The sequence below is a fragment of the Marmota marmota genome, unplaced genomic scaffold, assembly GCF_001458135.2.
Source record: "Marmota marmota marmota unplaced genomic scaffold, marMar, whole genome shotgun sequence".
Taxonomy (NCBI): domain Eukaryota; kingdom Metazoa; phylum Chordata; class Mammalia; order Rodentia; family Sciuridae; genus Marmota; species Marmota marmota.
The window spans coordinates 62,543,543-62,571,152 of NW_026000037.1; the positions used below are offsets into that span (position 1 = coordinate 62,543,543).

A 27,610-nucleotide genomic window follows, 5' to 3' on the forward strand; every position below is an offset into this window, starting at 1 on the left:
CAACTGGGCAGCCCCTCACTCCCCTGCCCCAGCTCCCAGGCACATGTCTGATTTAGATATCTGTCCCTGAAGGCACAGGAAGGCCAGGATGTTCAAGATGGCAGTCCAGAAGTTGTCATTAGGCATCAGGTAGATGAAGAGGTGTTTTTGAGGTTCACCAACCCAGCCAGAAGTCCCAGGACCACCATAGGCAAGGGAGCAATGCCCCCAGGGCAAGTGGGTGTTCTTTGTGTCCTTACTGGGGTGGCTGCTTTTTTCTGCAGGTGACACACGAGCCTTGGAAAACACCTTGAATGTTAAGCTTCTCTAGCTATGCCGTGGATTTACCTCAAGATGCCTCTGGACAAATTATGAAATAGAAGGTTCACTTTCAGGAACTCCATCTCTTCTTGGGATATTTCCTGTTCTTGAAATGAAACTGCAGGGGATATTCACAAATATATTTACACAATAAGTCTGAAGTGCAAAGGAACTTTTCTAATCCATCAATAATAAAGTATCAAATTTTGATGCATACTGTTAAAGGCTAAAGTTATCTTTCTAGCTCTCTGTAGATATTACTACATCACAACACTGTCATATGAGGAGTCAACCAGAGTGTGCAGTCAAAAATTGTACAGGAAAAAAGAACTGTAGTGGTAGGGACTCCTCACCTACCCCAGAACCCAGAGGAGACATCTCCAACCCTGTGGTACTTGCTCTTGGCTTCCTGGGAGAGCTCATTAAACAATACTTTCCTTCTGAGTAAATGCCTGGAAATTAGTTAACTCTCCCCATACCTTGGGTGATTTGATTTCAACCAGAACTCTTTAAACAAAATTCCATGATTTTAAGGAATTTAACTGTAACGGTGGGATTCAGTGGAGCCAGTAGGAAAGATGCTGTGATGTTGGAATAATTCAGCTCATCTAGTCCAGGAAATGGACACACCCATGCCTCAAGGCAACAAATCTGAGCTTAGCAGGTTTTGATTACTTGTCAGTTTATGATCTGTGACTAATTTTGTAGCCTTCTTGTCAGTCCTGGTCCCTTCCCGAATGGACAGGGGAGTGATAGAGTGGTTATACTTACCTTGCAGGATGTGAAGGCACCTATCCCTACTCTACATGTGGCTCATGAATGTGATTTCCTTCCTCTGGTTTTACAATATGGGCTCTTGCCTTTTACAGACAGCTTTCTATGGTGTCTTTCATCTTTACTAAAAGGCCCATTTATGTAACTTGAGTTCCTGTGGGGACCCAAGAGACCCCATTGTTTTTAAGTCCTTAGTATTTCCTGACTTTTGCTTTATCTTCTTCACCCAAAGAGAAAAACTTCAACTCTTGCTTCCACCCCATGGTGCTTGTTTTTGTGAAATTGATGCTAATCCTTGGAAGAAATGAGCTGACAATATTAAGTCATCTCTTTATATAGCTTTTGATGGTTGACCTTCCTAGAAAGACTGGCTTCATTGCTCAGAGAGGATATCTGAGGAATCATGATACAGACTTTTTCTCCTCCTCAGACTTCTCCAGGCTACAAGTACTTCTAACTTTAAGAGTGCCCACAGGCAATTAGGAGCCAACAATCACACTCAAGGGCCAGTGCCAAAGCTGCCCAAGTCTGATCAGGTAACTTAAACTCAGTTATCTTAAATCCTTTTCTCTGAATTGGATGATTAATGCTTCAAAGTTTTCTGATACTCAGAAATGCATTTTTCTGGACCTCCTCTTAAAGCATGTTGATTTTAGGGATCTCAGTGGAGCTTTGTTCTGCTCTTGGCTATTAAATGTATCTGACTCCATTTATTTTTTTTAAATGCATTGTCGGCTTTTGAAGGGCAGAAGAGGCCGGGGAGAAGAAGGCAGGTAAGGTTGAATTCTGGCTCAAATGGAATTGATTAAAAGGTAGTTCTTGCCTTTTGAATCCTTGCCCTTCTCTCAATCTGAGATAGTTGTTTTCAAATGTGGACAGAGATGGCTAAAAATCAATGGGCAGAAATGTTGGAGTGTAAAAGTGATTGACATGGGCACAGTTCATATCAGCAGATCCTTCTGATGCAAAGGGAAAGGGTAGTATACCTCAGCATGCTTCAAACTGACCTGTGTTCCCAATCTTAAAGAAATAAAGGAAATGTTTACAGGGGTTTTAACTTGAACAAATAGCTTTGTGGCATTAACATAGCACCTGGATAATTTTGGAGTAAATCAAGATGCTGGCTAAACTTTCCTTTATGATAAATATTTTTGGCACAGAGTGTACTCAATTTTACTATCAGTGTGATGCATACCAAGCCTCTTTGGTTTATAGCAAGACCATTTTACATGAAGGTTATTAAAAAATCATTGATCAGTTACTAAGGTATATTCTCCTAAGAAATAAATCCTTGCTATGACCATAGAAGAAAACCATGTTAAAAATAACTTGGCAGTTGGAATGATTGAAACAACTTCATCTAATCCAGTCATTTTCCAGATGGAAGAACTTAGACCCAAGTTGCTGGTGTGATTTAGTCAAAGAAGGAAAGCATTCTTTAACCAGTTCTAATAGTTTGAAAGAGTCCCCTTCAAGGATGGCAATGGGAAAAGACAGTAGAATGAATCAACCATAACTTTCTTATGCTCATACAGGAATGCATGACCAGTGTATAACCACATCATGTATAACCACAAAATGGAAAGATTTACTCCATGATATGTCAAAATACATTCTACTGTCATGTATAACTAAAAGAACAAATAAAAAACTTTTAAAAAGAAAAAGAAAGTATCCCCTCCAAAATTTATGTATCAGAAACTTGATCATTGAAAGATGGGCCCTCTTGGGAGGTGTTAGGATTAATGCCCCTATAAAGTGGGTCTGTGGGAATGGGTTGTTTTTCTTCTGCTATTTAGTCATGTGAGAATATTATGTTCCTTCCACAGAGGACCCAGCATTAAAAGCACCAACGTGGAAGCAAAGAGACAAAGCCCTAACCTGCTCATCTTGGAGTGATCTTGGAGTTTTCACCCTCCAGAACTATAAAAAAATTAATTTTTGTTTTTTATATACTACCTAGTCTCAGGCATTCTGTTTTAGCAGAAAAAACTGGACTAAGACATCAGAATTAGCATTCAGGTGTTCTGATACATACTTGAAATCAAGACTCCATATGATAATATTTGTATACCACACTGGAATAAACTGAAGGGACCTGAGGAACATCTGTATGAGCTAGGCAAAAACATTTACTACATTTTCTTTGTATTTTATGATGATGATAATAAAAATAAAATACAGAGCATTATAGATGGATATTAAATATTGAATTTATATAAAAGCTCAAAATAATTTTTTTCCAAAATTTTTAATGAGAAAGTTGAGCTTGCTTCCATGCACATAACTATTTTACACTAAGTTTTATGTTTGAAATGGCTATGAGCAAGTCCCGATCAAGTCTTTTTAATGATCTCTTCAAATTCTTGATAGTCACCATTGATGAGAAACTTTGTTCGCACAAGTAGGTGATAAAAAATTTAAAACCATTTTTTACAGCCATTCAAAAATTTACAACGGTTGAAATTATCTTTAAAGAATCTAAGAGCTCTTCTTTTATATTTTCTTTGACTGATGTAAATGTTGAAATTTCTTGTGATAATGAGAATGGATTTCAATCCAGTCAAACCTTTTCATTCCAAGCATTTCAAAAAGAAAGTGCCTGAGCATGCAAAATGTGCATGCAGTGCTGGAGCCCTGGCCCTGCCCCTGGCGTGGATTCCATTCAAAAGGTATAAGGATAAGGTATATGTGAAGAGGCGCAGACTGCCTTCTGCACTGTGCCTTGCAGGACTCCTGCCTGGCTTCTCTGCTTTACTGTCTCACACATTCAACGTAGACCTGGCTCAGACATCACACTCCTCAGCCCCTGGGACAAGAAGTTGGTAGAGAGCAAGGAGCACCTTCTTGGCTCTGGTGCATTGCAGACAAGCTCATGCCATCAGCCACCTGCAGGGACTATGGGCATGCTATCAGAGTGCCTGAAAGCTGTACTGGAGGAGTCCTAAGCTGACAACTAGCTCAGGGTTTCAGTTATCCTGGGCCTCAAGGGCTGAGAGTTACACTAGCCAGCAACACAAGACTCATCTTTTTTTTGGTACAGCAATCAAGAAGGCACAACAGACACAGATGGCTACTCAGCTCTACAAGTGATGGCTTGGATCTAAAATGGGATTGTCTGCCTCTCAGTGTGCATTCTTCTCCCCTTTTCATGGTTCATCTCCATCAATAATTTGACTAACATACCATTATTGAGGATGAAAATGGTGTCTCCAAGTTCTATAGATAGGCTGACAAATATGGTAGTTTCACTTCTCCTGTGCAATCAATGGTGGTCCCAGAAATTCCTATAATTAGTATCTAATAGAAATTTTATTTTACAAATAAATTTAAAACAACAAATCCTATTATATCGTCTGTGTGATCTCAGAAGTACTGCTGCCCTCTCTCTAAATGTTCAGTATCAATGAGATTGGTACCATTGATCAAGTTGAAGTCAAGCAAACATCACTATGAATAGGAAAAAGAGAAAGTATGTTTTCTTTTATCTTTTTCTTTTTTATTCCAACTCCATTCATTGTTTGACTTTGCATATGCTTCATCCATTCCAATTCCCCTGGGCTGAGCAGTTTATGTTATACAGAGCCGCAGCCTGCACTGAAAATGCCCTTCTTCCATCTTTCGGTTAAAAAAGAAAAACATTTTTTTTTTCCTGCGCCTGCAGAGAAATGCTGAGTGGACAGCCTTGGCGGCTTCTGTTTATACTGTGAACAACTGCCGCACAAATCAGCACCAAGTTTCCCTCGATTTTTGCCTGGAACAATATTATCCTTCAGGGACCCACTCTGGGGGTCCAGAGGGTGATGCATTCCTTGCAGTTATATGTACATGCTCCAGAGAGCAATTTTAGCCCCTCTGATGCTGACAGAGATAGTGAACAGCAATGGAGTGGGGGGGAGCACCATGCCACCACGCTCTCTTCACAACCCATCAGCAGCACACATTTATTGAGGCCCTACTAGATACAAAGCCATGTGGCAAGTACTATGTGCTAAATACTATGAGCAATTTATATGCTAAGTCTGGTCCAGGATAGAAGAAATAATAATAAATATGTATTGAACATTTTCTATAGCCCAGGCACTAAATCAAAGGTATTACATGCATCATCTAATTAAGCCTCACTATGATCTAAGGAAGACTGCTATCCCAATTTTATGCAGAAGTGTCTTATTATTCCTAAGATAATGGCAACCTGTAAACAGGTTCTCCCTAAGTACCTTATCCAATGTAAGTACGTTTTTCTCCATCTGGGCTCCTGGTTAGTTTTCTTCATAATACTTCTTGCACTTGTTTCATTTGTTTATTTATTGGACTTTTCTGGCTGTCTCTCTCACTAGCATGTCATGTTCTAGGAGGCTACAGTTCAGGCATCTTTTGTTTCACTGCCTTAGTGGAGTCCCTGGACACACAGTAGAATCTCAGTAATTTTTAGTTGAACGAATGAATGAATGAGCAAGTGAATGAATAAAACAGATCAAGATGTTAAGTGCTTTACCTAAGATTGTAGAGCTAGTAAGTGACAGAGATGGGATTCAGTGCCCACCATTACCATTTTGCTCATGTAAGTATATATATACTTTCCTAATATATGGTAACTCCATTAGGGATTTGAAATGTAGAGACAGAAACCAACACAAAGGACTCAGTGGATCTGCACTAAGAGGAAAGTCCTTTTCTCAGGTATGGACTGAAGTTATGCCCTATTTTAGAGCTTGGTAAATCCATAGCTAAACATACATTGGGATTCCTGCTAGATATACTGGCCCACCGACCATAGCACTCTTTCTTACTCGTGTTTTGATCTCTCTCCTCCACTTCTCTTTGTCACTCAGGAATACTGGGTATTGTGGATACTCCTTGGATACTCATGCAGCCATGTATCATTTTCCCTAGTGTAAGAATGGAAGGGACTGGAAAATGAGCTCATAAGCCAGTTAAGCCAGTACAAAGGCTAGAGCCAAGAAGACCCAATCATTGTCCAAACTCCATTCATTATCTGACTTTGCTCCCAGAAGCTGCATAGCCAGATGTCAGTTTTTTTTTCCAGTTGATATTAGACCAGTTGGAAGAATAGAAAGATTACATTGGTGAAGGAATCGGCTGTCTTGAAGAGCTTTTTTCTCCTCCTGGGCCAAAAAGAAAGAATCAAACATGTAGCCTAGAGCTTCGATCTAGGAGACATTTGACAAACCTTCATTGCACAAATAAGTGAATAATTAGTTGGATGAAAAATGTTCTTCTTCATTAATAGTGAATTTTTTCTTTAAATTCCTTCTGTGAGAAATACCTAATGGGAAGCTCTGACTCATAATGCTGTAAATATCACTTCATATAATTCAATGATTATATTGAGATTATAATATATTTATACTCTTTCTTAGGAGAGATTTCCCAGTGACAATGAGACTCCTTTCAGACAACCAGTTGCTTTGGGATTCATAAACCAATGATATTTTAAAATCTGAAGATGATGATCATGAAAAATTTTTAAAAATTAAAAAGTAGCAGATGGAATTTATTATCTCATGTCGGGGGAGGGAGCAGTACAGTCCCCATCTCCATGTGTGGGATCAGGGAATTTCCAGAATTGAGAGTGACTCATTTTCCACATACAGGCCAAGGAATATTAAGGGAGCCTTTCCAGCTCTATATTCTTGAAATAGCATCTTCACATCGTTGATGTGAATTTCTCCAATTTTCTACTAAATATCATTGTATCTGGGAAGAAAACACTGGTATTTTCCGTGGTTAGAAAAGAACCTTTGTATATATATCACATAGTTAAGGCTTTCGTGTCTTTCTACAAAGCTTTTCCTCCCTCCTTTCTTCTCTTTCCTTTCTTCCTCCCTTTCTCCCTATCTCCCTCCCTCCCTCCTTCCTTCCCTTCTTTCCTTCCTCCTCCCTCCTCCCATCTCTCTTTCTTTTTCTTTTCTTCTTTTACATCCATTCCTCTTGAACAACTGCATGCCTTTGGCATCTCTCTTCCAACATATCTTAGCAACATTATTATGAGCCCATGGATTTTCATCCTGAAGTGGTAACGGTAGAATTTCCACAAAGATGATATATTGATGATGTTCTCTTTCCAGTAGGGCTGGGTGGTCTGTTGGGCTAAATATGCAATTAAAGACCCCTTGCCCAACATCCTAAAGTTTCATGGGTATCAACAATGAGAACTAGGCCAACTAGACCTTTCAACTGTAGGTATAAAGTTACTGCACTGTCTCTACGGCCTCACTAGCATATACATTCAGATGAGCTCTCATTGATATTGTCTCAAATTTCTTTGTCTTGTTCCCTCCCTGCTCTAGACTCCTGCATCCTGGGCATATCCAAAGAGTGCCTCATCTCACACACCTGCCAGTCAGGCCTCCAGGAAGCCCCACTCCTTCCTATCTTGCTCTGATCCCTTCCACTAAGGACAGGCTGGCAGGAAGCTTAGAGTAGCAACAGCTGGTGATGCCCATGGTGAGAACAAGTGCTTGTAACATGGGCAACATCTTCCTCATCCATCAATCTTCAAGGAGCCAGAGTTGATGGCTACCTCCAAGCAGTAGAGAGAATGGTCCTCACCCTAGTTCTTTGCCATAATTTGATATATACAAGAATCGCTGTTTTGTTGCTTGCCTGTAATCCTGACAGCTTGGGAAGCTAAGGCAGGAGAATTGGGAGTTTGAGGCCAGCCTCGGCACCTTAGTGAGGCCCTAAGCAATTTAGTGAGACCCTTTCTCTAAATAAAATATAAAAAAGGACTGGGTCTGTTGCTCAGTGGTTAGCGGCCCTGAGTTCAATCCTTGGCACCAAATAAATAAATAAAGAGAAACCCCCCACCACCAGCAACAAAAATTATATATACTCTCTCCTTGCTCCAAAAACAAGAACTCTTATAACTCATACAAAGTTGTGCACAGAATAGTCACTGATCTATTTTATTCCACAAGCAGCCAAATTCCAACCCTTGGTCTGTGCTCAACAAGGGCATATTCCACTTTCTTGCACAAAGGTGATGCTGTATATGCAGCCCCTGCTATCCACGACTCTGTCCATCCCAGCAGCAGGTGCCACCATTTTGCTTATTCACTAAACCTTGCCTGTATTAGACAGTGACACTCCTTGCCTCTGTTCCCTGCTTACTCAGCAGTCCTGCTTGTATATGTATACAACAAACCACCCCCCTCCCCAACTCAGTAGGCTTTAAGAACAATCATTTATTCCCCTGAATCTGTTTGGGTTTGGCTGATCCAGTCTCAGGTCAGCTGAATTTGATTTCAGGCTGCAGATTGGGTTCTTATTTCTTCTTTGTGTTTTCTTCACCCTCTTTAGACCACCAGGCTGGCCATGTCATTTTCTTCTCATGGCAGAAGTTCAAGAATGGGCCCAACTGCACATACACATTTCTAGTCTCTGCTTGTGTCACATGTAACAATATTCCCTCAGGCAAAGCAAGTCAATGACAAAGCCCACCATCAGTGGGGCAGAGAGCTATACTTCATCATGGAGGGACACAGGTGAAACCTGGGGAGGAAAGGGAGGGAATGTTTGCCAAATGATAACCCAATCCACCGCAAAGTTTAAATCTAAACTTAGGTGGTGAGTAAACATGCCATCAGATGCAGTGAAGATTTTGCCTGAGAGACAGTCTCTGACAATTTGATGAGAAAAAATCCATCCAGGCCTCCTGTTGCGGAACCATGTGTACACAGATTTCACATCAAAGCATTGCCACTTGGCTTCTTGGTCAGCTCCCAGCTGATTCTGTTTGAAACAGTCATGACTCACTCAGTGAGGGATCCCTGGCTTCCAGCACCAATTCATTCAGCCTGTTACAAGAATCACGCCTTCTTTCTCTGACTTGTATCCTGAACTTCTCTTCTCCCTATTCCCCCATTTCCAATTCTCATGGGTTCAGACTTCTCTCTCTGTTCCAAATATTTCTGGAGAAGCTTGTGATGGCTTTGCAAATCCGAAGAAAAAGGAAAGAGAGGCCCTTCTCTACTACCTTTCTCTTTCCTCCAGTTCAAGTTGCATGTGTGAGTGCACGCACACACCTATGCACATGTGTGTATAGTGTGTGTTTGTGATCTACTTCTTGTTGGCAATGGATCAAGGGTTAAATGAGCAAAACTATCAAAGAACCATACTATGCACATGTGCCCACTTACAGTTGACAGAGGATCCAGTACTCTGTGTGGGCCCTCTATTATTCTGCTTTCTCCTGGATCTGAAATAGTCACATAGAAATGTTCTTTCGCAGGGACAATGACATCGTTTTTTAGCCACATGTTTAATTTTTAAAAGTCAATATTTGCAGAAAACATAAGCACAGCATGACATTGCCTTGGAGTTGTTGATTAGTCCCTTCCCGAAGCCTCTTTTCTTTTAAGTTTCTTTTCTATTTTCAGCTCGTCATTAGTCCCGTAATGGGGTGTGTGCCTGTCTGTGTGAATGCATTATCATATTGCCCCAAAGCCTGAAAAGGCCTACCGATGAGCCTTTATTCTGGTTTTAGCATACAAACCTCCTTGTTCTCATTCCGTTCCATAATCAGTAAGAATACTTAGGAATGACTTAACTTGGCGTCCTTGGGAAACAAAGACCAGACACAAATACCTGAGAGAAGTAATGAAGGTGCTGATGTAATCCATAACCTAGATTTGATGGGGATGTCATCAATTTAAGAAGCTCAAATGTCATCTAATATATGGATCTTTGAAAGCCATTCCACATGCAAAGCAAAGGAAGCACAGGGACACAGAAATGACACGCAAGAGTTACACTGTGGAAATTTGAATGACCATTAGGAATCTCTACTCCTTAGGGCAATAAAATCTTGAGGCTGGTCTCAGATCTCAGGAATCGTTCCTGGCTCTAATCCCCTTCCTCACCCCACCCTGGATTTCAGATAGGAGCAAGTAGAACTGGGAACATATTTGAAAAACTGCTCTGTAAGAGAAAGGGGAATGATTTTCAGCCTCCCAACACCTTTCCATCCATTCCTCCTTTCTAGAGGTTTAAACAAATTTTAATCACAAATCCATTGGGCCATTGATTTTCTAACCCATCTGCTGCAATATGAGAAGATTTTCATTTTTCTCTCTGTTTATATGATTGCTTGTGTAGCCTGCAGACTTTCAGAGAGATGTAATATTGGTTTCCTTCAAATATTAGGGCTTTACTCTATTTTATTTTCATTTCCAAAAATGTAAAGTCTGAGTGTCTTAGCTTGGGATCATTAAGTGCCAAGAAATTAGCTGAGTAAAGTGGCTTATAGAATTTGGGACAATTATAGCTTCTTGCAAAAACGAAAAGAACTTCTGAGTCAAGGTCACTCAGTAAATCTCATGATAAATGCAAATTCCATCAAGTTTTTTAAAATCTTTTTTTCTGGGGCAAGAAGTAAAAATGAACTAACTAACAAACCATTTGAGAAACATAAATGTCATTCAGATGTCTCTGGGCAGAGAGGCCTTTAGCATGTTTCTGCCTATAACTGGAAGCCAAAGCATCAACTGTCCGTTGACTCTTGAGCCCTGCTTCCTCCCCACCCAGAGCTGAACCCACAGGCCTCACAGTGTGTCTGTTTCCAATTCCTCTGTGCCAGCATATCTGCTAATGTCCCAAGTGGCTTCCTTTACAGCCGCGTGATCATCTGTGTATTATTAACTAACCGCAAATTAAAGTCATTACTTGGTGCTTAATTTTATGTAACATTTCTTTGTAATGTGTACAAAAGAAATTTGTTTTTAACAGGAGTTTGGTAAATAGCATGTGCCATGATTAATTAGAGAATATAATGGGTCTGTTGATTTGAAATTAAATTTAGTGCAACAATTTTCTTAAAAATAATTACTTAAGTGATATTTCAAGGTGTGTGAGTCTTTAAAAAGAAAAAAGGAGGCATCCTGCATGGATAGGCCCAATGCCCTGTGTCAGATCTTTTTGTTGTACTAGAACCAAAAAGAACTAGAACAGCTAGAGGACTCATTTTTTATTTTTCTCGAGTCTGTGTGTACTTTAAGGAACAGCAACATTCAAGAGCTATTTTAAATCCTTTTTAGAACAAGGTAGAGTATAAATGAATAAACTAACAAAGGAATACATTCTTAAATACCAGGATGTTAATTATACTTGGGTGTCATTTACCCCTACAGTGCTCTTTCCCTTCTTCTTACACCTGGAGCACATTCTGGCCTCAGAGTCTTTGCACTTGCTCCTTCTGCCTGGACACCACTCCCCTTGGGTCTTCATGTGATTCAAGTCTGCCGAGTGTGCAAGCCGGTCACAGCGCAGCAAGGATTTTCCAAGAGGCGGCGGCGACTGGCCCTTCCCTGCCTCCTGGCCGGGGAGCCGGCTCTTCTACTACCGAGAGCCCAAACCCAAATCTAGACCTGACCTGGAGGCACAGTCTCGCAGGCTCTTGCTCCCTGTGCCCAGTAGCAGTTTGAGTCCGGGACACTCCCCAGGGCCATCTGGGGCTTCCACTCTTGCTGTATCAACGCACACAAGTTATTCGTCACCCCCCCCCCCGATTATTCTGCTGTAGCTGGACTGCGGCACAAGTCCTGGATCAGGACTTTCTCTGACCATGTAAGCTAAGGAAGTTCCTTCCCTACCCACTCACAGTCACTGTCACATCAGTGAGACATTCACATTCACAGAACAATCACTGTGTACTGTCTGGCTCTGTATTTGTTCATTGCTCTTTTATCTCTGTCTGCTCCTATAGAATGTAAAACTCCTCAAGAGCAAAAGCCTGTCTGCCTTGTCCTCCCTGTATCTCCAGCACCAGGTGCAATGCTTGGCTCACCAGTGGGTCCTTGCTAAATATTCGTGAAATGAATGAATGGATTGCATTGCTCTCACAAGCCAAGCACTAACCGTGCCCTTACTGGAGAGAAAGCATTGTCAGCTTTCAAAGTTTTCTCGAAAGAACAGAAAGAGAATTTCAGTCTTTATTGTCTAGATAATGAGATGCCTTATAAAGAGATGACGAATTAAGATGTAAACAAATTTGATGACAGGAGGCAGAAAGCAAAGGTTGCAACCAATTTCTTACTGTATAGAACACCAAAAGCCAGGCTTCAATCAATTGGAACTTCTGCCTTTATAAACCAGGCAACTCGTTAAATTGTTCCCATTTGAACAACTTGGGCAGGTCACTATCCATAAAGATCTAAAGATTCATTCGACCTTCATATATTTAATACTAGATTCTTAAGGGTGATATGGTGCTTCACTGTACAGAGAGAGATAAGAGGAAGAATTCAATGAAAGTGTCACGTTGGTATCACAAAGTGTGTCTGACCAAAGAATAAAATGTAAGAGGTATCAATCCCCATGTTAGGTGTCATACTTTACTTCAGTTCATCCTCACAATACACTGAAGTCTCTCTTTGTCCCCAGAGACCTTTTAAAGCTTGTCAGCATCTCAACATTAAGTCTTTGTCAAACCACTGGGAACCTGCCTGCCAGTGGTAATAGGGTTCTATTCCTTGATTATGAGTGGTTTGGGAAATGTTTCTTTTCGGATTTTCTCAATATGCTTAGAGTGAACAGTAGCCTAGGTGCTCCGTGTGCAACAAGTTGCCTTTTCCACAAGTTCAAGTCCCATCCCCACCATTTACTAACTTACAAACTTGGACAAGATACTTAATGTCTCTTGGTTTCCCATCTGCAAAATGATCCTAATGTAACTCATGTGGATGGAATGTAAGGCACTTGTTTTCGTGTAATTGTTGTGTTGATACTTTTAAATTTCAAGGTGTAATCAAAAGAGTTATCCCCATTCCGTGTATGATTTATTCTTGGTTTCCCTTGCCCTGGTATTTGTGTTTTAATTTATTACACTCTAATTGCTCATCCATTTAGAATTCTCCCTGGATTTCAAGGAATATAATATAGAGAGTATACAAGGAATAGCTTCAATTTTATCCCATTCATCTGGCTATGCAGGTATCCTAATACCAGCTCTTAGAAATTCCACTTTTTCCTCACAAATTAGGGATGCCACTTCTATCATATACTAAATAATCATATGCAATTAGGTCTGCTTCTGAATATTCTGTTTTTCCCATTTGTCTCATCCATCACTATCAAACTGTTTAAATTTTAGAGGTTTATGATGTTTTAATATTATACCATTGGTCTTCTTTTGGATGAATTTCCTGGCTATTCTTACATGTTCATTCTTTAAAACCCCCCATAAAATCAATTTGTCCAGCTTCAGGACAAAACATTTGATAACACTTTTTCTGGGATTGCATTAAATATTTGAATAAATATATGAATAGTTCAGATCTTTATGGTGTTGGGCTTTTCTATGAACATAGTTTACCTTTTCACTGATTGTTTAAGTCTAATTTTTTATATTCACAAATGTTAATAATTTCCCTCACAGCAATTTTAAACATTTCTTGCTAAATTTACATAGAGATATTTTGTTTTGCTTTTAAATCTTAGGCATGAGGTGATTTTCTGTTTTGTTTTGGTACTGGGGATTAAAAAATCCAGGGGCACTAAACCACTGAGCCACATCCCAGTTCTTTTTATACTTTATTTGGGGACAGGACTTGCTAAGTTAGCTAGGCAAGTTGCTCAGGGCCTCACTAAGTTTTTGAGTCTGGCTTTGAATTCATGATCCTTCTGCCTCAGCTTCCCAAGTTGCTGGGATTACCAGTGTGTACCATCATGCCTGGTAGCATGAGATCTTTTATTTCATTATATCTCATAACTGGATTTATTTGTGTCTATCAGTTCAGCGATCATGTTATTTTAGTAGCATGAGTATTGATATTCTGAAATTGTGTATATAGTGTGTGGTAAAGCAAAGAGATATATATTTTTAGTGTCATTTAGAACTGGGATTTTCAGCTAGCAGACACAGATGTAAGACCAATGAAGTAAAATATCTGTAGTTATGAAAATAAATCTGAGGCAGCAATACTAACCCACAATGGGTTTTATGTTTATGTTTTGTTTTCTAGTTCTGTCCACTGAAAAGGCCTAGAAACAATGGTCAATCTAATAGCAATGAGCACCACTAGAACCTTGGCTGTGACTCTCACTACTATTTCCCACCAAAAGGAACCAGACCTCTTGGAAAGATGGCTGATTCTAAGTTTGAGGTAAGAACTTTATTAGATGAGTCTGGAATATGTTGGCATCTCAAGTAGCAAGAAAGCTATGGAAAAATAAATGTCTAGGGTTCTCTCTAAAGTATTCAGGTACCAACTTAAAGAGGTTCCAGCTGACCAAGGATGGGATAATTTGAGCATCTATAGGACAATAAATGAAACAAATTGAAAAATATTAAGTAAATTTAAACCCATAAGTTTAGTATGATACAAAAAAATGAAGCTCATTAATCATTTTTAAAGAATGTTAGAGAAACTATTCATTGTATTATAAAAAAAACCCAAAAACTAGTCTTGGTAACCAGAGTCAAGAGGAAGTTTCTTTTTATAGAATTTGCCTAGCTAACAAATGGTTTAGGGATTATAGAATTAGGATATCAGCATTTGGCAACCTCCTAATGAATTAATGGCTATGAGCAATGATCACCAATGACTGCTAACATCATTGTCTCTATCATTAGAGACAATCAAACATTATGTACCTGCTAACAGAAATGTAGTACACTACATACAAAATATTCTTGACAAAACAATTGAACCTTAATCTCGCCAAGTCTCTAAACCTAACTACCAATTTACAGCTTGCAATTACAGAGGAATGCATTAACCATTATCACAAGACAAATTGGGAAACAGCCAATTTCATCAACAGTAGCCTGCCTACTCCCCTCCCCCAAACTGCAGGCAAGAGAGATGGTGGAGAAACCTAGATTTTATTTTTCCTTACATGCAAGCTCACCTATTTTATCATATTTATAAAAGCAAGACAGAATCATGTTCATTTATTAATAGTATTTCTGTGAACAGACTGGATTTCAGAGCTCTTAATTCACTTTGGAAACTTTTGTAAAGTTTATCATTAGCAGTATAACAGGTTTTTCTTCCCCAGTAGATCTTCTACGTTTTCTGTATTTGGAGGGCGAGGATCAGAGTATTGGTGACAACTGGTGCTAAATAAATAGGGTGTGGTTGTGCTTACTAAGCCCTTCCTACTTCTTCTCATAAGTAATGGGTGACTTGGCTTATCCTTTATCTAAAGTCATTAGTAAGCAAGTAGATTATCAAAGACAGAATAGAGGGAAGTTTCCATTTGAGATAATTTCCAAAGCTGGATGAACTTAACTGGAGCTTAATTATCCACTGCTTTCCTTTGCTGACCAGAAAGATGTAAGCTAGTCATGGAGCTCAGATCCTGAGTCCATCCATCAGCATAATGTGTTCAGTATCTGTGATCAGAAAGTGTTGGAAAAACCATCTACAGGTGGAGAAGAGAAGTCAGTTACTTACAATGATGGTACCTTAAGAGGCAAATCAAAGCAAGAACTAGCAGGCAGTGATCCTTTTCTCTTAAACTCCAATGATCCGTCCATTTCTTCCAGCTTTACAGTCCAAGAAACCTCAACTAGGAATACAGAAGGTGGCAAGGAGGCAGAGAAATGAGGAGGCCTTTACTCAGACTTGTAGACCATTCAGATACTAGATTCCTAACATTATTACTCTTGCAGTTGAGGCAGTAATGAGGAACTCAAGGTTTAAGACTTCATTTGCTGTCCAGTGTAAAAAAAAATGGCACAAACCATTGAAGCTTTTGAGGTGTATGTACACCTCCATAAAATGTTCAGAGACATAGATGACTCCCCACTGATGCTCAACCTCTCTCAAGAAGCCTTTATTGAAATATGGGAAACATCTGTCCATCTTTAATTGTTCCAATGTTGAGAAGATAGTTGCTTCCCAAACTTACTGTCTGAACCAGGTCAGAACTGATTTCAGATTTACTTCCGATGTCTGACATTGTCACGCTGTGATGGTAGCCCAGGATTTCTTGTCAATGGTGGTATATATCTCCCGTTTGTGGTCTGGCAGCCTCCCAGGCTTGAATTTATTTTGACAGTTATAGCATCCTCCATGGTGACAGGAACATTTCTGACCCCATCAGTCATTTACTACCACCTTGTCCTTGATGGGGTTATCATTGTACAGTCAAGAAAGAGTATCTGTAGAATTCCGATAACTATCAGGGCATTCCTACTCTCCATCACACAGAATCGGATCCGATTTGCACCTGATAACAACATCATATGGCTCTGGCATGTTTTTTATACTAACAAAATGATGGATTTTAAAGCCATTTTTCTTTCCAAGTAGGTAGAGTAGGTGGGACTGTGTTAAGAGGGAGTAATAAAGGTCTACCATAATTTCCTCTTTTGGACAGCTATTCTAAACTCACCAAAAATTGTAATGGAGAACCAGATTCCCAGGATTCTAGTTCTAAGATACCAGACTCAGCTAGTTTGTGAAGGCTTTGTGATGCTTTTGTCAGGACTATGCACTTGGTCCCTGCAGCCCAAGAGAGGTGGGCCCAGTTATCCATGTGAAAGAAACATGCCATGAACTCCAGCCCAGTGTTGGTATAGCTGAAGATGGAAGGGAAGTTAGTTGGTATGCATGAAGTTCTGGCACTTGGGTGACCCTTGACCCTTCAGTGCCACCAGTACCCTTTGCTTCCCAAGGCAAGCACTAAAAATGTTACTTAGTACACAAACACCCCAAACTTGGTCTTGTCAAACCAGCATGGCAGAGGACAGTCATGCAGGCTCAGCCAGGCTGGGGCATACCTGCCCAGAGTCCCGATCACCCACATGGTGGCTCTGAGTAGCAGCAGTAGCAGCAGTTACAGCTCTGTGCCCTCATCTCAGGAGCCCCAGAGACCTGCAAATTAACAGAGACTTAATTAACTGCTCCTAATGAATGCACCTTGTTTGGGTTCTGATTTCAAGCAAACAGACAACTTTGCTACGCTTGATTTTATTTTAAGGAAAGCATGACCCGAATGGTGTTCCTGAGCTAGATGAGATCTGCTTCAGGACCAAGAACACTGGGGTGAGAAGCTGGAGAGGGAAGTGCAGGCCAAGATTGCTCATGGGTACCTTCCCACTTATGTGATGCTTGTCACAACCTCATTTATTATCCATTGTCTCAAATCTGCCCCTCAGGGAAATAATTTGGTCTAAATAAAATCTCAGAATGGGGATCCAGAAAAAGATTAGCTATATTAAACCATGCACTCCAATTCAACTGGAGATAAAACAAGAGAGAAAGGAGACATATCTCCAAATTCAATTCTCCTATCTTCAGTTATATTTTATGGAGAACTTATGTCATTCACAAAAGAGATGTAGTTCCCCAGGGGAGACAGCAGGTGTACATTTTCTCTCAAGGTTATTTAATTGCTGTCAGGAAGATATATGATTAACAAAACCAAATGCTGGAAATATGAAGTATAGACAATTTTAAAGTTGTTTATATAGTTGATTACAGTATATCATACAATGTGTTTATTTGCTATAAACCTGCCTATCACAAACTGTTTCCACACCTGTGCATTGGCACTAAACAGCCTACTGCTTAGCTGTGTATAAATCCCCGCTGTGAGAATGGCCAGTAGCAGAACATAGCTTTCACCAGTTGGCCTCTCTGAGTTACCTCCCATGCACCAGCTTCATATGGTGATTTGAACATCTCAATCTGGGACAGAGGCCTCCTGACCCATAGTGTCCCCTGCTTGGAAGAGAGACCGCTGAGCCCTATGCAAAGGAGACTGTGTGAGCATGGCAGGCCTTTGGGATTCCCCACTGTCCTCTATGACACTGCGGCTCAGAGTGAGGCACATGGTCTGTCATATCTGTTGGCTACTGTGGAGACAAGCACAGGACTGAGAGGAAGCATTCAGTACACAGAGAGCCATTTGGCAGCAAACATTTATGTCTGCTGAATCTTATAATAAAAAAATGAATCTTGAATTTTATATGCATTGGAGGATTTTATTTCACTTTATGTTACTTTTATTGCACTTTCCTGGATATCAGCAGGTGACAGTTTGAGGGTAGGAGGGGGAGTGACACCTTCCACAGATAGTTTGAGAAGCACCACTTTATAGGAATGGCCACTATGCAGGCAACACCCCAGGCCTTCACTTTGACAAAGAGTCATCCAGTGGCAAAAACACAGGACCCACAAAGATGGCCTTCTAAAAGGTCACTCAAAGGTGAGAGGCAAACAGGCTGCTCTACTGCATATCTGTTAGATCCATGCCAGAGGATGGCAAGTCTAATGAAATCATCCCAGCTGAGCCCTAGTCACAGTAGCTCAGACCTTTCCATATACAAAATAGCCAATAGTCTTCCACTCTCTTTAACGTGATATATATTCTAACCTGCACGTGCACATGGAGGAGTTTAGCATCAAGTCTGCTTTCAAAGATTCCTTACACAGCTGTGAAAATTTATTAAAAACTGATTATTTATTAGAGTATTTTAAGATTTCATGCTGAATATGCTAGAGACAGTCGTTAAGGAAAAGACATTTAATACCCAGAAAACAAGAAATTTGTGTTCAGATATTGGTTCATAGAATATGAATGGAAAAATTATTAGTATAGAAATAGCATCAATTTTGGAAAATATGAAGATACTTTCACTTATGTTTACATTTTTCGTTGTTGTATTTGTAAATTCTCACGCATGAAACAGAGACATATATGCCTATATACATCTGCATCACAATATAGAAACGCAGTGGTCAGCTTTGTGGCACTATAACAAAGTACTGAGATGATTAACTTATAAGAAGAAAATATTTTGGCTCATGGTTTTGGAGGTTCTGGTTCAAATCGGGTGGACCCACTGCTTTGGGCCTCTGAAGGGCACACCAGATGGTGATGCTGGGGGTTAGGGAGCGTGTAGCAGAACAAACTGCTCACTTCATGGCTAGGAAGCAAAAGAGAAGAAGGAAGGGGCCAGGGTCTCACAATTTCCTTTGAGGCCACACCTCCAAAGACCAAGGGCCTCCCGCTTCTCCCAACCTCCCTATAGTCCACAGCACCTGGCAATAATTCTATCCTGGGGAACAAGACTTTAGCATTTGGACCTTTGAGAAACATTTATCCAAACCATAGTAAGATACTATCCAAAACCAACTCTTTTACCTACTAGTTTAAAGGAACTCCCACCCAAATGTCCTGTAAGACTAAGGAATATTTCAGGTGTATCCATATTTCTTGCTCCAACATTGGGGTTTAATAAATGTTTGAATTTCACAAAGTCTGTATTTAAGAGAGTCCCCTATTCTTCTAAGCATGAACCTTCATACACTCTGTATAAGAGGAGCTGCTTTCTCTCCCCTCCTATAACCTCTAGAGTAATCAGAAGTGCCCCCACCACTCTTGGCAACCAGAATGTCTGCTTGGCTTTGGGGTGGTCAAAAAAAGAGTTAATCACACATGGATTTTCAGTACAGGTAGGGAGGGTTTAGAGAAGTCACCCTGGGAAAACACAAATGGTGGTGCTGGATAATTAGCTCCTGCTCCTCTTTCCACGGCCGTGGTCCCTTCTCAGTTTCTGTGGCCAACCTAGTACTCAAGGTTAGGGATGGTGGATGGTTTCAAACCCATGTGAGCAGGGAGGGAAACTTTTCTCCCTACTGACCAAAGTTTCTTCTCCTTCCCTCAAGTTGAAAACATAGTAGTAAAATGGTGAAGTTATATTCCCAACCAATTAATATTCACTGGGATCCTATAACATTCCAGAGTCATGAATCCTGCCCCAGGAGCTTCATCCTAATTAACCATGAATCTCTAGTGAGACTTCTTCACATTGACTCTGAGCACCTTTAGAGGTGAGGTCATGCTCATAGGTCTCCTCCTGACGGTGGAGAATCACAGAGGAGGGAGAAGCCAAGACATGAGCGAAGGCACCAGGTGAGTGCATGAGACGCCAAGAGGAGGACGATGTCTGTTACTTAGGGGGATGATTCCAGGAGAGGCAGTTCCAACTTTCTCTCTCTCTTTCTTTGTCTCTCTCTCTTTCTCTCCCCTCCCCCCTTCTGTGTTTTAATTTTCCTGCCTCAGGTTTATTTGTATGAATGTCACAGGAGGACACCACACTCAGGTGACACCAACCATTCCATTCTCACATGCGTAGACAGAGAACTTTGCTCTGGAGCCTTTGTGGACACCTTGGGAGCCACAGCCCAGGTCTTGGTTTGAACCTGTCCCTGGGCCTCCAGAGAGCAGAGCCAGACATACTTGGCAAGGCTCACATGGACACACTTTGTGATCTTTGGGTGGATGATGGAGAGAGGGTTGATGTCCTCTGGAATTTTGGACTTGATTTCTTTGGGCCTTTGGGAGGCTGGACACCCTTATCACATGTACTCAGGGCCTGATGTTGGTGACCTGCATCTTCTTCAGGTCTTACTTGTACGCCTTAGCAAAATGTATCTTGCTCAGAAAGTTGTGGTGAACTTCACTCAGAAATTAGTATCTTTGTAGTAAGGGGGTTTTGATGCCATTTATGTTGCATTTCCTGGACCAGGTGTGCTTGGTGTTGTTCTTAGGCTTGGCCAGGTCTGCACAACCTCAGCTTCCAAAGCCCCAAGGAGAAAGAGGGCTCACTTTGTTTCTTTGTGTTGTTCTTCATGTCTCTTTAGATATAACAAGAAGTACTACAGATCCTTGTAAAATACCTTCAAAAGATTGTTATTGTATATTCCCAAGCAGGTGATGGGATAGATGCTAATAATGCCATTTTAGAGATGAGTAAACCAAGGCTAGGAAGAGCAAGTTCTTGCCTGAGGTCACACATCGATGGAGCCCTGAGGCTTGTAAATGAAGTTTTTTGCCTTCAAGGCCGAGTGTTCTTCTGTCATTATAGCTGCCTACGTGGTCTTTCTTTGGATTTTTTTTTCTTTTGGGTGTTTCATAGTCATCTCAAGTTGAATTTACCCATAACTGACTTCTCGATTATTCCTTCAAATCTTTTCCCTTCTTCCATTTTCTGTACACGATATCTGGGTGTCATTTCTGTCACCTGTCTCTCTCACTTCCCCACATCCCAAACAACACCAGGTCATGGTGATCTCACCTCCCAAACATCCTTCTTGCCACTTCTGTCTTCACTGTCTTCACCGTTCATACCCTCCAGATACTCATTTGTTAAAGAGGTATTAAAGTGGAGTATGTCCAATTAAGGAAGATACTAAAAAGACAAAGTAATTGGGAGGTAAGCTAGATTTTCTTGTGAAAATGAAGATATTGAGAGATTTCTTCAAAAGAATATAAGGAAAAATTAAGTAAATGACTCACCATATTTGCTTTAATATATCAGGTGATATTAATAGTAATCACAAAAATACTTTAAAGTTTCATTTTAATTTCTCTGAATGCAACTGAGATCCTTTCTGGAATAAAGCAGTTTAAATTAAGCATGGTATAGTTTTAAAACAAAAGAAAATATTAGTTTAGATAGATGATCTAATTTTCCTTTTATAACCACATTCTTAAAGCCAGGTGAACAGATGTTATTATAATTTGTAGATGGAAAAATGAAGTTCAGAGGCGCCATGTGACTTGTCCAAGATCACACAATGGAGATGAGAATCCAGAGTTTCCACGCCACATGGATGCTTCGGCTGTAGGCTTTACCAAGCTCTCCAGTGCATTCTCTCATGTTCCAATGTGAAGGCAAAGGAAAAATAGAGAACAGTACAGGAAATACACTGATTTAGCAGAAGCCTATGGCATGTGCATTGTGACTCAGAAACCAACTTTTTGTTCTTGTTCTTTTTCTGTTTGCTTCTGCTTCTGCTCTTCCTCCTCTTTCTCTTTCCTGTTGTCTTAGAGACAGTGAAAATGCTCCAGAAACCCCCAAGACCTTAATAAATTTTCTTTACGGTTAAAATAACAATTCTGAGGAGGAAAAAAAATAACCACAATGACCATCATGATAAATTTCTATGACACCTTCTTGCACACTGATTCCTCTGACCTTAAATACAAATCCTTCCTTAAGTGACTTGTTAATATTGCTGGATCCTGCTCTTCAAGTGTTCTTTTCATTTCTGGTTCTTTTTGGAACCAGAAATTCTTACATTGTAAAGAAATTCATTCAAGAAGCAATCTAAAGGAATTTTTAACTTTGCTGTTTTACATAGATTAGATGGGGTCACTGAAAAACACCATCATTTTTGCCAGATCTCTTTTCTCTCCACATTCATATCACTGAAAAATGGACCATGAGCTTCCCAAAATCCAGATCTCATGCTCAAAAACACTCCTAGAAGTGAGGATAATGAGTTAGAAAATCTCTCAGTGATGTAGATGAAAATGAATGTTGGAGCGATTCCTGGGCAGCAGAAGGACTCCAGTGTTTACATAATCCCAACGTGCAACACATGGCTCCTTCTACATTTTTCTGCTAAAACTCACCTGGCTTTGCTCAAGCCCCCAAATGTAGTGAATTTTAGACAGCACCTAATATTTATTCATGCCATTGTCAAGAGCATCTCTGCAGTTCTTGCCAAGGTCTGTCATTGAATATGTTTATCCAGCTGCGTGGCAAAAGCATAATACACAGTCATCATTTTACTCAGTCACCTACTCAATATTTTCTTCTATGATTAAATTAACTCGTAAATATTACACTTTTAATGCCAGAAAGCCATGGTTCATCCAGCCAGTTGAATGCGTGTTTGTCCATTTTCTAACATGGCCGGGCACTCAGTCATTTCATTATAGAATCTGAAATAATGAAAATCATTGCATTCACTTAACATGCACAATAAACAGAGCAGGATCTTTCCAAGAGCCCTTTTATTATGCAGTGCAAGGCCATAGAAGAAATTTTTGCAAAGAGTGCAGAAGAACTGTGAGGCTGAGTTGCCAATGATTTGGGTCTATAAAAACAAATCTGCTCTGATTATCTAAAAGCAAGGACAGAAATGCCGGCTGTATTTGCAGCTGGCCCAATTTCTTACTTAATCAAGTAGGATTTCGAATAAACCCACGCATCTTGATGTTGTTGTATCCTATTCACTGACAGTCTGTGCTTATGAACCCTGTACACTGTTTCCATGTACTATGGCATTTTTTGAGCCTCTTCCTCTGAACATCCACATCCAGTCTGAATTTTTAGAGCAGCCTACAGAATGCCTTCCACCCTCATCTTCATCTATTTGGATTGCAGCTTGAGGGCAAGAATCTGCTTTTGCCCTCTGATGCCAGCCCTGGTGACACCAACACAATGTGCATCCACTTAGATATCCAAGCCCTGGAGGCAGAAGCCATTTTCCACAGGATCCTTATCAAATCACCTTCTGAATGAAATGTTTACAGTGGCCCTGCAGGGCAGTTAACTTCTCTAGAATTATGTCCAAATTTGTTTGATCATTCTGGGAATAGCCTTGGTTAGCAATTGTTCATAATGTCAACGCTTTCGAAAACTTTTTACAGTCATTTTATTGTTTTTATTTCAAAAATAAAACTTAAAGGAGCTTGAAAAGTAGGTTTTTAGATGATCACACAATGGCCCGATTTCAGTGGTTTCAGTTCTGTGCATTTTACTTTATGTGCACCCACTGAAATTAACCAAAATTAATCCATATTTGAACAAAGACTATGGATACAAATGAGCCCTAGCTTCCGAGACTCCTCAGTGCAGTGCACCACTGACGCGTTTGGAATGCATTGGCCCTGGGAGGCGAAGAAGTTATAGCAAACAACATATGGGCTTTAAAATCTGGAACCATCCAAGACAGAATAAGAGAGCTATTTTCACTTTACTCCCCCCAACCCCCCTCCTTTTTTTTTTTTTCCTCCAGAGAATGACTGATTTCTGATCACATTTTATTCTCATCTTTAGCGCTGGATCCTGAAAGAGCCAGGTTTCTTCAAACCTGCTGGTGAGTTTGCAGCCCTGGCCAACGATTACCTAATGCATTTGTGTCATCTGCTTTCCTTGTTGTGAGAAAACACACGGAGGAAATGTGTAAGTCCACTGAATTGTTCCCAACTCTTTTATTCACCTTTCAGCATGCTAGTTCCTTCCCTTGGCGTTGATATCATTATGCATTTGTCAAAGATAGACTGTCACTTCAGAGCCTCTATTATGCGTAAGAATTGGCAACAAATTTTGCCACTGGGATTTGCTTATATCCTCTGTATGTTATTGTACTTCTTTGGCATTCAGTAAATTCCGTACACCCACTTCTTTGATGTTCATTCCAGCCCCTAAATGTGGAAACAATGACTGAAATTTTGGATCAAAGCATCCCATAGATGGCAGGCAGCTCCGCTCTCTGATAATGCACAAGAACCAATAGCAGCACCTCCCCTCCCCCTGCTAAAATCCAGGCCGACAATCCTTCAAGAACAGCTCTGTCTTTAACAGTGCAAAAGCATGTGAGGAAGTTAAAAAAAAAAAAAAGCAACCGCAGGTTTTAGTCAAAAGAAAGAGACTAAACTGGATATCTCTGGTGAAGCTCATGGTCATCTCCTAACATAGAAAAGGCTGACTATTGTTCAATTGTTCACCCATTTATTTTTTATGGTGCTGTTCTATCTAGTGATTGAACTAGGCCAGACTTTTTTTTTTTTTTCCAGAATGGAATCATGTTCAGATATTCTTTCTGTATAATGTCAGCTCCACAAAATGGTCCAGATTTTTAAAATGAATTTTTTGAATAAGAACTAAAGTGTCCATGAATTAAGATATTTTAAAAGTAGTTCCACAAAACCAGAACCATTGAAGTTAACTTTTGCAAACTGGAATGAGCTGTCTGGAACAGTTTTCACTGTTTGCTTTTGCTTTACTCCTGGGATGCCCGTGCAAATAATGACTTCATTCCATTTATTTCACAGGTCAGCTTTGACTCATAAGAGCATTAGAGCAGGTGACCCCCTAGGGGTGCTGGGAAGATGATTGAGCAAATAGATAGGAAACCTTTGTGAGCAATTTGGGGATGGGGAGAGGGCACTTTATAGATACAGGGCAATTTATGGTTTTTTGTTCACTTCTCTCCGTTTGATATTTAGAATGTGCTGGTTACAATTAATACACAATGTTGGGAATTCTATGTAATAAAAGACATAGTAAAGAAATATAGTGTTAAATATAGTGAAGAATTTCTAATTTACTCTCATCCTACGTAAATTTGAACAATTATCAGTAGAGGAGCATAATTGAGAATGGAGCTGGCTGTGCTGAATGGGGAAGAGAGTCATCTTAGCCTGATAGTATGTGTTCAATCAAAAGGTAGAGAGCTAAAGGAAACTGCTCTTAAAATATCAGTTTCAGATTGTCCCACTAGATAGGAAGTTTTTACTGCCAGGTGTGTGCAACAGTGACATCTAGTGGTTGAAGATATAATAACAACTGAATCTCATTTTAAAATATTTTAAAAGTTTTGTATTATAACCAAATATTCTGTATTGTTCAATGCTGTCTGTATTCCTTATCTGGACAATATATATGTCAATAATTCATAATGTGTGGCAAATAAGGCAGACATACTCTTTTTTTACTAAGTAGTTTCCAAAGACGGGGGTTTGGTCATTTTCCTGGTTTTACTTTTGCTAAAATTGCAATAGGTCGGCTTTCCAAGGGTTTCTCTCACTCTGCTAGCACATATATGTATTTTTACAAGCACAAATGATATGGTTTGTATTCTGCACACCCAGGAAAAACAAAGACTGCATTTTCAGCACTGTGCACAGGAAGACATCTGTGACCCTGAGCACTTTTATTGTTACAGAATTACTTAAAGAAGTGAAGTAAGATTTTTCCAAGTTATTGAAGATGAAGAGAAAGACAAAAAGGAAAAGAAGAAAAAAACACAAGAAAATCAAGAAGAGAAAGGAGAGGAGAAATGAACCAAAAAGCGAGGAAAGAAAGAAATGAAGAAAAAAGAGAAGAAGAAGAAGAAGAGAAAGAAAGAAAGAAAAGAGCAGGATCACTCATGGATCTTTATTAAATTTTAGCAATTGGCTCATTAACATACCTATGAAGAAAATAAAAGAGATATTAGCCTCCACTGCAAATAAATAAATAAATAATATAATAAAATAAATTGTTTTAAATTACATTCCTTCTACTGACTGGCAATTCATTAAGTAAAAGTTTTTTTTTTAAATCATTAATAAAAAGTATGAAAACAGCTGCCATTGCTGCTGTAGAACATGCCACTTGAGCAAATATGCTTAAAAAGCTTCTCCAACCCTGTGCTGGGGAGGAACTCTAGCAGAGCCTGTGACATCCTATCAGCCTATAAGCTGTTCACTCCGTGTCAGTGCTGAGCGTACCAGTGACCACTTCTGAATTTTCCATTCCTTCAGAGAGACTACCACCAGGCATGCTGCTTCTCAATCTTAAGATTCTGTAAACATCAGTTTCCCCTTAATCACCTTCCTCTTTTAAAAAGTTCTGGAGATGGGAAGAACTTTCTTCTCCTTTTGGGGAGCAGGGGGAAATAAAACAAAATAAAGAAACAAAACACCTATACAACTCCAATAGAAAATACTAAAAGTGAGATATAATTCCATTTTTAAAAATCCCCCAAATTTCTTTTAACTATCATTCTCCAAAATGTGTCTGATTGAAAGAAACTGTATGGGTGGAAACTGTTGTATTAAGCAAAGAGCACTAGGACAAAGAGAAGGGAAGGGATGGCTCTTTTTTTTTTTGCTCTGGGAAATGATTCCCATTTGTGTCAGGGAGAGTTAGGGGAGAGATGCTTTGAGACAAAGCAAGTGATTTTGCAGCCTTTAACCAGTTTGTTTTGCATTTACAAAGCCTTTGAACTGCAGGCTGGATTATGAAGATTCTGGAGAATGCCTCCCTCCTAACACTGCTCAGAGTATCTTTACTCCAAGATTCCCCTGGCTTCCAGCTTCTCAGTCATTTTCATAGCAGGACTTTATCAGGAATATATGGAGGATTAGCGTGCCTGAGTCTCACCTCTCTTTTTAATTCTGCAGGAGTCTGGCTGACCCAGCTCTTATCTCCAGCACCCAGAACCCTGATCAGATGATTTCTGGAATCTATCTGGAGCCCATGCAGAGTGAAGGTGCAACTTTCCCTTAGCACACAAGGGCCTCCTGCATCAATATCACCATGGCCACGCATTACCAGCTCCTGCCAGTCTGAGGAGCAAGAGGCTGGCATGAAGAATCAGTTCCTTCTTTCCTCCCTAAAGGAAAAGACTGTTTTGTAGAGCTTTCTTCAGTGTTTTAGGAACCTAAAAAAAATAAGCAGGTGTATACCGTGTACATCCCTTCCTGGTCCACAGCTTCAGGTATAGTTTTACTATAGTATATAATCTAATAATCCATTTAATTTCTTTAGAGAGATGTTATATATACACGTGGCATTTGGATGGAATCACATGCCATAAACCTGTCTGCCCCTATCTCGAGCCCAGAATACAGAGGAAGAATCTGTTTTACAGGCCTTCTAGAATTTTTACATGGTCAATTGGCTGGTTTTTGTATTCTGGAACATATCAGAGCATCTGCAGAAAAAAAAAAAAAAAATATATATATATATATATATATATATATATTCTTT

At 39.9% G+C, this 27,610-nt stretch overlaps 2 long non-coding RNA genes and 1 pseudogene across 3 annotated transcripts in view; 2 read left to right on the forward strand and 1 right to left on the reverse strand.

Moving 5' to 3' along the window:
* Positions 1-3,091, forward strand: part of LOC125619471 — a 35,301-nt gene extending 32,210 nt beyond the window's left edge. The window contains exons 4-5 of the long non-coding RNA XR_007351028.1: positions 1,505-1,610; positions 2,904-3,091. This is a non-coding gene — a long non-coding RNA (uncharacterized LOC125619471). The remainder of the gene's footprint in view (positions 1-1,504; positions 1,611-2,903) is intronic.
* A 12,402-nt stretch (positions 3,092-15,493) lies between these two features.
* Positions 15,494-16,406, reverse strand: LOC107136657 (annotated as a pseudogene).
* Positions 16,407-19,875: 3,469 nt separating this feature from the next.
* LOC125619472 lies at positions 19,876-27,380 on the forward strand. Of its 2 annotated transcripts, none has more exons than XR_007351030.1 (3): positions 19,876-19,968; positions 23,909-24,034; positions 27,022-27,380. It is a non-coding gene; the product is annotated as an uncharacterized LOC125619472 (long non-coding RNA). The 2 variants fall into 2 exon arrangements; XR_007351029.1 differs by lacking the exon at positions 27,022-27,380 and adding an exon at positions 25,800-26,076.
* Positions 27,381-27,610: the final 230 nt, after the last annotated feature.